This window comes from Amblyomma mixtum, chromosome 9, assembly GCF_055824585.1.
Source record: "Amblyomma mixtum isolate Tamu chromosome 9, ASM5582458v1, whole genome shotgun sequence".
NCBI classification, from domain to species: domain Eukaryota; kingdom Metazoa; phylum Arthropoda; class Arachnida; order Ixodida; family Ixodidae; genus Amblyomma; species Amblyomma mixtum.
The window spans coordinates 14,035,804-14,045,797 of NC_143020.1; positions in this window are offsets into that span (position 1 = coordinate 14,035,804).

Below are 9,994 nucleotides of genomic sequence, written 5' to 3' on the forward strand. Positions count from 1 at the left end.
CTGCGGCTAAAGGTTCGGAAGCCTGACGAGGCCTTAGCCCCCACACACTTTTGCAGCAGCAGAATCACATTTTCTTTAGTTCAAAGGCTTACGTGGTTACAAAAGTTATGAAAGTGAGTAAAAGAGATGACAGCAATGACTTAATGAGGCCTAAGCGATCAGTGATAGCTGTAAAAGTATTCTTTCATAAATTTGTAGCAGAGGAAAACAATGCTTACACTGCAGGAAGCACACAGAAAAACCATACTCCTACTGCTTTTAATTCATTGCTTTGCTACAGGCTATTACTGACAAATAGTGTTCTTGAACATACAGATACCCTCCGATTCAGCTAAGAGTCCAAACAAATACCATGTGTTCTAGCTGCTTATTTAAAATAACTTTGTTTCATTTAAATGTCTCATAGTATGTGCGTTAGTATTACTTAATGTTACTTCTAATATAGACTGCTAAGTAATATTGTCTCAAACAATGCTTTTTCTTTGAGCCTGTGAGGCAATTCCCCCAAATAAATATAGTCCTTCAAGCACCACATGCAAAAATGCAACTCTGAGATAACAAAAACCTAGGAACGGCACTGCCATGTAGAGGACGATGTGGACAGTCTCAAAAGCTGTAAGCGACAGCCCATTATTGTGCTAAGCACTGTAGATGCCATTCTGCAAGTACGTCACTCCATAAGTGTATGTTAAAAGTGACTTCATTCACCTGATCGACTAGAGCGCAGTTTAAATCTTCATTAGCAGCAGGTACGACGTCTTGTACTGCATTAGGTGCAGAAGTATCAGGGCTGGTCTCCGTGTCTGGCTCCACAACCAAGATAAATGCAACAGAACAGAGTGAAAAAGCAACTTTTTCTTCACTAAATGCCTCCTGAAGTTGATTGCACGATCCACTCAATTTTTCATGGACGTGATGTGTGTACACTGCTCAAGTTGCACATGCATTAGGAACAAAGCAACTTATTGCATCCATTGAGCACTCAAATAATGAAGGTGGTCCACAGCACGTATCCCATTGTTAAGAGAATTAATAATTCGAGAACATGCAGCAGTGGACAGTGATATGCTGCGTTATCTACAGGTACAAATGCCTTTTCTAATACCTAGTTAGTACCTCGCATACAATAAGCTAATAATAAATATCATGGAACAATCCAATTATGCACTCGAGAGAATGTTTCTCAAGAATAGGTGATTAGGTACAATGATATCTTCTCATGACTCATACAAAAAGCAGAATGTACAGAGGTTGAAATTCACGTTATTACATTAGAGTTGAAACATATTATATGCATAGGTATTTAGCATTAAGCACCTGTTCTGCATGATGAACCCAAGCAAGAGATAACATCTGTTTACATAAATCATGTCCAGTTGGGCCGATACTTGATTAAAGTTATGAAATTTCACCTTTGCAAAGCTAGCAAACAAAGCCTCAAAAGAGATTAAAAAAAACCATTGCGACAAGGATTGGAGAAAGTCTAGATTACCAGTTTTGACAAAGCCTGCATCAATTGTGGCACTGACACCAATGTTTTCATAGCAGCTGAGCACAGTTCATGCAGCATTCGAAACTCGGGATCTCAGCAATATTTTTTTAAATGTACAAACGACCATATAAGGTAGGGATCTCGAGTCTTTTGGCTTTGTGAAATACAGTGGCACGATTTTATTGCATACTGAAAAATCCACAGTATTTTTAAGAAAAACTTCACAACGAATTTTTGCGATATCGCACTCTGTGTGCTTGTTATGAGTAATTGATCCGGGGAGTGAACGGTGGGGTTACAGATCATCAAAAGCAGTCAAGGGATAAAACACTGACAAAACGGCGAACTTTCTGCTCGTTTGCCCTTCATTTCTTGCACCCTACTTATTTTCACAGCGCTTGTGCGCTGTTAACATTTACGCATTTTCGACCTTTTCGCGCTAAGCAATGAAAACACTTAAGACGTACAACTCGCCTAACTAGCGGCTTTTTTTTTGCATTTTCATGAACAAGATACCATGACATGCGCGAAACGAACCTCACCTTCCTTTTTTTCGTCGGCACGAAGTCCGTTCTTGCGATCCGTCTCCTGGCGGTCTTGACCTGAGCGAAAGTTGTCGCGCACAATTATTCTGCAGTACAACAGTCACCTGATTAAAAATTCCCGTGTTTGAAGGAACCACGCTTTCACACACGGCCACATACGTACGTAATGCTTACCTTTCGTTCGTAGCCCAGCTTAAGCATAGGCACGGAGTTCATGGCTGTCCGTTGTCCGCCAGCAAAGTGTTCCGAGCAGACACGAGAGGCGGCCGATGGCATCAAATCCTTTCTGTTGACGCTAGCCAGCCAAAGACGTCGCTCGTCTTCATCCGACGGAAAGCGATGCAGTTGGAACAAGTTGCAGCCGCACTGAATCCGCGGCTGTTGATGCTGCGCACATGGCTCTGGGGCTATTTTTTTCCGCTTGCGGTAGTTGTTGGTGTAGCCAACAGCGCAGTGGTATCCTGATGACCTCGGCTCACGTTTCATGTTCACAGTCAGCATCAAAACACGTAAAAGCTGTTTTCTCGCGCAAAAACAGCAGGACACGCACGGCACTCAACGCGTACCTCGCCGCTCGCGCATACCAGGAGGAGACGAGGAGGAGAAGCGGCGCCGCGCGCGCGCTGGTTTGAGGCTATTTTCCTCCCCGCGCCGAAAACGGTCTAATTCTTGTCCATGCGGGGCAGCTGTGGGGTATGTTCTCCATTACCTGCGTGTCTGCCCTCTCACCGCAGACATAGAAGCACGGCTTCTCGGCTATCCGCACTTTCTTTCCCCTCATGACTTCCCCTTTTTATTAGGTTCCCCTCGGTCTCGTGCGTTGCTTAATGGCGTTGCTGTTCGCGTTTCTTCCCTTCTTTCACCTGTCTCTCGTCTTTATTCCCGCCCGGATGGCTCGTAGACCTCCCTGCCATTTCTGCGCCTCCCCATGTCTCATGTGGTCGGGGGCACCATATGGCCAATATCGGTGGGCCGTGGCCCTGCCCCTGCCTCACGGGCATGTGGATGGTATGTGGACCTTGATATTTGCTGGCTTTGCGTGCACATGCAGTCTTTCTTTTGTTTGGTTTTCGTTTTTTCACGTTTATTTTTAATTTCTTTTTGTTGCCATTCCTTTTCTTTCCGCTAGCTTTTATATTTTTCATGTTTTAATTGTTTTTTTTATGAATTTCGCTCGTTCTATTTCTTTGTTTATTTTTACCTGCCTTATGTCATTTACTTGATCCTCTTTTCTATTTCCCCTTTTTTATGTACCCCATCTGCTTTCTTAAGCCCAGTATCTCCTGTTTGTTTGTTTGTTTTTTTTCCCTCGCTTTCTTTTCCTGTCTCTTCTTCCTTCTTACAGATCCCCGCACCTTCCCTCCTCCTGTGTTCCACCTGAGGTTCCGAGCAGTGCGGACGTGCTCCGCATGGCCTCTGGCCTCGTGTCCATTTTTTGGCAAATTTCATTGACTGCTGTTCCCGTGAATTGTGCGAAGGATTCGGAAAGGTCCTCCATGCCAGCCGATACCGGATTTCGCCAGGTACGACCACTGCTTGCCCATTTTTCGGGACTTTAAGTGCAAGTGTCAACACTTGGTGAACCGCGTTTGGCCTAACGCTAGGCCGAACGCCGGTGCCGTGCCGGTGGGACCCGCTCGCCACGCGGACCACCCATAACGATCGCATCATGGAATATGCCGTAGAAGGCGAAGACGTTACTCCGGCTCAGCTTGCCGAAGGAGGATGGAAGACCGTTCTCAACCTGGAAGAACGCTACTGGCGCCCCGGAGCGAAGAACGCCATTCATGGGAACGCAGACCCGACGAACGCGCCGGCGACGCCGGGGAAGGAACACGGCACCGCTACCGGCGTTCCTCGTAACGAAGGGAAGCCCAACTCTGCTCTTCGGAAAAAACCACCCGCCCGACGTAGGCAGGCACCGCTGCCACGTCTACCAGCAAACGACTACAAAGTCGTCGTCAGGCCGCGAGGCATGGACTTGCGCACCGTCGCGCCGCGCCACATTCTCAGAGCTACCTGCGTAGCGTTCGACCTACCGCTTGAAGAGGTGTTGACTGAAGACAGCCTTCGTGTTAACACCATTAACAACACATTCACTATTAGCTCACCGAATAAGCTCAGGGCTTCGGTGTACAGCAATCTGAGACTGCTCAAGATGGGCGACAAAGAGTACGAAGTGTCATCGTACGTGTCGGCGCCGGACGACTCCACGCGAGGCGTCATTTATTATGCATACGAGGGCGGGACACCTGATGAGGTCCGACAGGGATTCCTGAAGCGCAACCACGGGATTCCGGTGGTGGATGCTCGCCGCCTCGGACAACCAATGTCTATCCTGGTGACTTTCGCCGGCAAGAAGGCTCCAGACACCATCTACTATTGGGAGAGTCCTTTCCGTGTGCACCCGTACAGGGAGCAGGTCGAAACCAGTTTCAACTGCAGAAGAGTCGGTCATCGGGCAGACGTCTGCTACAGACCCAGGACCCAGCTGTGCCGCAGATGCGGCGAAGAACACCCTCCCCCAGCCGAGGGGGAAGAACACACCTGCACGCCAAAGTGCATTGTGTGCAAAGGCGCCCATAACACCGGCAGCAGAAACTGCAAGCATCGCTTCGTCGACTACCGCCCCCGATACAACCAACAACAAAAGAAAGCGACCAGCGAAGAAAGCGACCAGCAGTCCGGACACAAGTCGCGTTCCAGAGACAAGGCCGGCAACCGATCGTCCAGCCAGTGTCGTGGCAGCAATTCCCGCGACAGATCCACCTCCTTCCCACCACTGTCGTCGAGCCAGGGTGCCAGTTCGAGGCAGGGGAGCAAGGACAGACGGAGGAGTGCGAGCAGGAGCAGGAGTGGAAGCTGCTCGACAAAGCTGGTGAGCTGGCCGGATACGGCCTCCCATAACTACACCGCTCGCGAGAAGGAGCTCCTAGCTAAAATACAGTCCAGAGACGAAACCATTGCGGAAATGCAGCGAGAGATGGCCGAAATGAAAAGGCTGTTTAAATCGCTACAGCCACCCGCAACAGCCATGCCGAACGCATCTCGCACGCCCCCCTCTCCCGCGCTCAGCGCTACACCTTCCTCCAGTAATGCTATGGAGACGGATAGCCGCATTAACCTCAAAAGGCCGGCTCCTTCAGACGAGGGCTCCGAATCGAAACGCGCTGCGGAAGCGTCCAAAGAGGACAACCCGCAACCGACAATCAAACCTAATGCTTCAGACAAGATAAGAGCCGAAGTGAATGCCCTCGAGAACAAATTTAGCGGTCTCGAGGAAAAAGTTAACAATCTTACGAGGGAAGTAGCCCAACTGGGTACAAACATCGCTGCCTTTTTCCATCAAGTAGTAGAGCGCCTCGCGGCCTTAGAGGCAAGCCGTGACGTTATGCCACCAGGCGCGACCTTGCCCGTAATCATCCCTCCCATATCCCACCATGGCCCCTCGCCAACAAATTGAGGTATGTCAATGGAACTGCAGGGGATTCCGCAACAAACGGGGAAACCTGCAGTTTCACATCCAAAACCTAGGTAGACAACCGGACGTGATAGCCCTTCAAGAAGCTAGCGGCCCGGCGAAATTACCAGGCTATAAATCATTCATTCCACCCTCAAACTCAGTGACGATGACGACGACCCCGTTCACCGCTACCTTTGTGCAACGCAACATTACGGCTATACAACACACTATAGACAGTTGTAACGAACAATACACGTTACTAGAAATTGTGCCGAGGAAAAAGGGAGACGCCAATCTCTTTACTCTGAACTTATACATTTCTCCAAAAGACAAAGGGTCAGGAATTCTAGACCTACTGCTTAAAGCCATGCGCCTGGCCGCCAGGACAAAACTCCTTGTGGTAGGCGACTTTAACGCCCAACATTCGGCTTGGGGCTATCGCAAAAACAACCCCAAGGGCACCAAGCTGTGGCAAACGATCCAAAACCTGGGCCTCACAATTCTTAACGATCCCCAAGAAAACACGCGGGTCGGAAATAGCGTTAGCGTAGATACCTCACCGGATCTCACACTATCCAAAAACATTCGCGACGCCCGCTGGTCGAACACGAAACACACGCTGGGAAGCGACCATTATATAATAGCCACATTTGACACGAAACTACACAAACTGCACCTCATGCGCACTCGCATTACCGACTGGGATAGGTTCAGGCGCTTACGAGAGCAGACTGCCCCCGGCCAGATCAACAACCTAAGGGAGTGGATCGCTGCACTCAAAGACGATGTCAAGACCACTACGTTCGAGACGCCTATTGAGGAGCCGCATCAAACGACCGACTCTAAACTCCTACACATGTGGGAAGCGCACGCCAGCCTGCTGAATCGCTGGAAGAAACAGAGACACAACAGAAACCTACGCAAGCGTATTGTGCAACTCGAGCGCCATATCGAAAAATACACATTACAACTACAAGAACAACAATGGGGCCAAATTTGGGATAATATGAATGGGAAGATGGGATGCAAAAAATATGGCTATTGCTCCGCCACCTGCTCTACCCAACACGCACAAAATCCACACAACGAGACCACCTCACGAAACTAATTCACCAGTATCAGGGTACAGACACAGAGCTACTCGCCGAACTGCAAAAACGCTACCTGAACACGTCGCATACGGACCCCTTACCCGCATACGAGAGCCTCCCCAATGAGACCCTGGACGCAGACATAGTGGACGCCGAGGTCTGGTTTGCTCTGGGTCAGCTCCGTACCACCTCCGCAGCGGGACCGGACGGAGTGTCGAACAAGACGCTCAGAAACCTGGACCCCAAGTCTGTCGCGGCTCTGACAGACCTAATGAACACCTACTGGAGGGAAGGCGAGATCCCCCAGGAATGGAGGCATGCACGGGTGACCTTCATCCCCAAACCGGGAAAGAAACTCTCGATCGAGAATCTGCGGCCCATCTCCCTCACGTCTTGCATCGGAAAACTTATGGAGCATGTCATCCTTAACCGACTGCAAAATTACGCGGAAGATCGCGACCTACTTCCTCCCACAATGTTTGGCTTTAGGGCTAGCTTATCCACGCAGGACGTGATGCTCCAGCTTAAGATGGAGGTGCTCGACCCTCCACGCGGAACTGGGACGAAGGCAGTGCTCGGGCTAGACCTGAACAAAGCCTTCGATAACGTTTCGCACGAAGCCATTCTCACGAACCTCTCTAAAATAGACCCGGGAGAACGGACATTCAATTACGTCCGATCATTCCTATCCGAGCGGACCGCAGAGCTTGTGTTAGGTGGCCTCAAATCGGAACCCATTCCTCTTGGCAGCCGAGTCACGCCACAAGGCTCGGTGCTCTCGCCTTTCCTCTTTAACCTTGCACTTATTACACTACCCCCCAAACTTGCCGCCATGCCGGGGCTGCAGCACACCCTATACGCGGACGACATCACCCTGTGGGTAACCACTGGGAATGACGGCCAAATTGAGGATACCCTGCAGCAGGCAGTTGACATAATTGAAACTTACGCGTCGGGAGCGGGTCTTGAATGCTCGTACTCGAAATCGGAACTGCTGGTTCTTAGAACCAAACCACGCGGTAGAAACGCAAACCTGATGCCACCGACCCCTCTCAATGTATATGTGCAAGGACTTCTGGTCAAGGAGGTAAAAACCATATGCATACTCGGCATGTACATACAGAACAATCGCAAAAACACCGAAACAATCAACAGACTCACTGCCACGGTCAATCAGACTGTGCGGCTAATCAGACGGATCTCCAGCAAAAAACGAGGCATGAAAGAGAAAGATCTATGTCGACTTGTGCAGGCTTTCGTGCTGAGCAGGATCGTCTACTCCCTCCCTTACCTGCAACTGCAGCTGGCGGAAAGAAACAAGGTCGAAGCTACAATCCGGCAGGCCTACAAGGCGGCCCTTGGGCTCCCGCACAGTACGTCCACGGAGAGGTTGCTGGCCCTTGGGCTTCACAATACTCTCTCGGAGTTGTGCGAGGCGCACCTCGTTTCACAGCTCGGACGACTCACTCGTACGAGCGCGGGAACGGCCCTCCTATACAGACTAACCGCCGTATTCCAGAACGCAACTTAAGCTCCGACTTAAGTTCCGACTTAAGTTCCGACTTAAGTGGCAGAAAAGTATAAGTATAAGTATAAGTATAAGAAAGTTTCGAAAACGGCACTTAAGTCCCACTTATGAAAGTAGCACTTTCAGATGTAAGTAGGCACCATGGGAACGAGGCTATGCAAACATTTACGTGAAACTAATAAATTTACGAACAAATAAAGAACAGAAGCGCCAAAAGAACACTGGTAATACATAGTACAAATGTCAAGAAACATTTTAACAACAACAAAAAGTTTTGTTGGCTAACTTTGGAGAACTATTATTATTTGTCTGGCCACAAACGCAGACGTCACTATAGTAACGCGCGTAGCATTGCTGCTCCTGTCGACGTCGGAGTCTTCCCGCTCGCGCGCTTGCCTCGATAGCATCATCGCCAGCATCGCCAGCTCTTTTTTCATTGTATTCATTGCTCTCGCACATTTCTATTGTAAATTCACTGTTTGTACTGTATATATTTTTCGTTCGATATTTTTTGTTAGTGTATAGAATTTGTAGCGTGTTCTGTTTTGTGTAGTGTGCTTTATTCTTTTGTGGTGTGTTGCGACGCGCGCGCGATGGAGAGATCGGAGAAGCTGAAGATCAACTTCTCCGCAATGGAGCGAGCTCTTCTCATTGAGCTCGTCGAGAAGAACCCTGTTCTAGAGAACAAAAAAACCGACGCCGTGTCCGTCGCGAGGAAGAAGAGGGAGTGGGAGCTAATAGAGCGGCAATACAACTCCCAGCACAACGTCCGCCCGCGAACGTGGCTCCAGCTCAAGAAGTGCTGGGAGAATTTGAAGGCCAAGTGGAAGAAAGGGAGTGCGGACAACACGCGGGAAATTTTTAAGACAGGTGAGTACTGTTTTTTTTTCATCCTTTATTTTTTATTTTTTTTTGCTGAATAATTGACAGTTTCTGTCCCAGATTACAAAAGTACTGCTCCTATTGCTTGCTGCATGCATAGCAGTCTCCTTATGCATTTCCAGAGTCGTCACGAATCTAAAGTCTTGTATTAATAACGTTGTGCAACGGCATGGAAGCTTACAACCACTGTGGCGAGCTGTTCCGCGTCTAGGTAATGCTTACAGTTAGGATCACGGTATCATAGCATAAAACTCTAAACAGGTGCATTGAGAAATATCGTGCAGCTCATTCAGTTACAGGTGCTGCCAGTTATGTTGCTGTGCGTTTTCGCCGCCACAGTTTCCATCTAACTTTCGCGCACCCGCAGTTTGGAATGAGTGGCTGTGTTTCACCCGGCGAGTTTACGAAACATACGCAATTATCGTGCGTCTTTCACAAAAAAATTCTGTGTGGGGGTATAAACATGGGCGTTTTCGTCGCTTCGCAGCGCGTGAATTCCGAAAACTACTTTGGTGCTCATATCGAATGTATACCTAGCGCTTACGAATATTCACCGAGTGATTTTCCCAATGGTCTTAACAGCACTTTCTGTGATTACACAGGCGGCGGCTCAGCTGCCCCGAGCCAGCTCACCGACGAGCTGCAGAGGGTCGGCGCTGTCGCCTCCCACATGGGGGTTCGCTTGGCGAACCCCTTTGACAGCGACCGCGACCGCCACCAAGAGACTGCAGGCTCAGAGCCCCGGTCTACACCGTCGGTGGCCGCCCTGCTTTCGCAGACGCAAGAGTCTGCAATTCCAGGAGCCAGTGGTATGACTTTTGTGTTTATATTGTACTGCAAGCTCCGAAAATATATTTGAAATTATGTTTCCTAGAATACATATTCTGTGTATGTACTGTTTTTGTGTTTTTATGCTTAGATAATTAGATGAAACTCTCCAGGAAAATCAATTGCAGCCTCCCTGCCTTGCACTCGTGCGTTACCAGTTTTTCT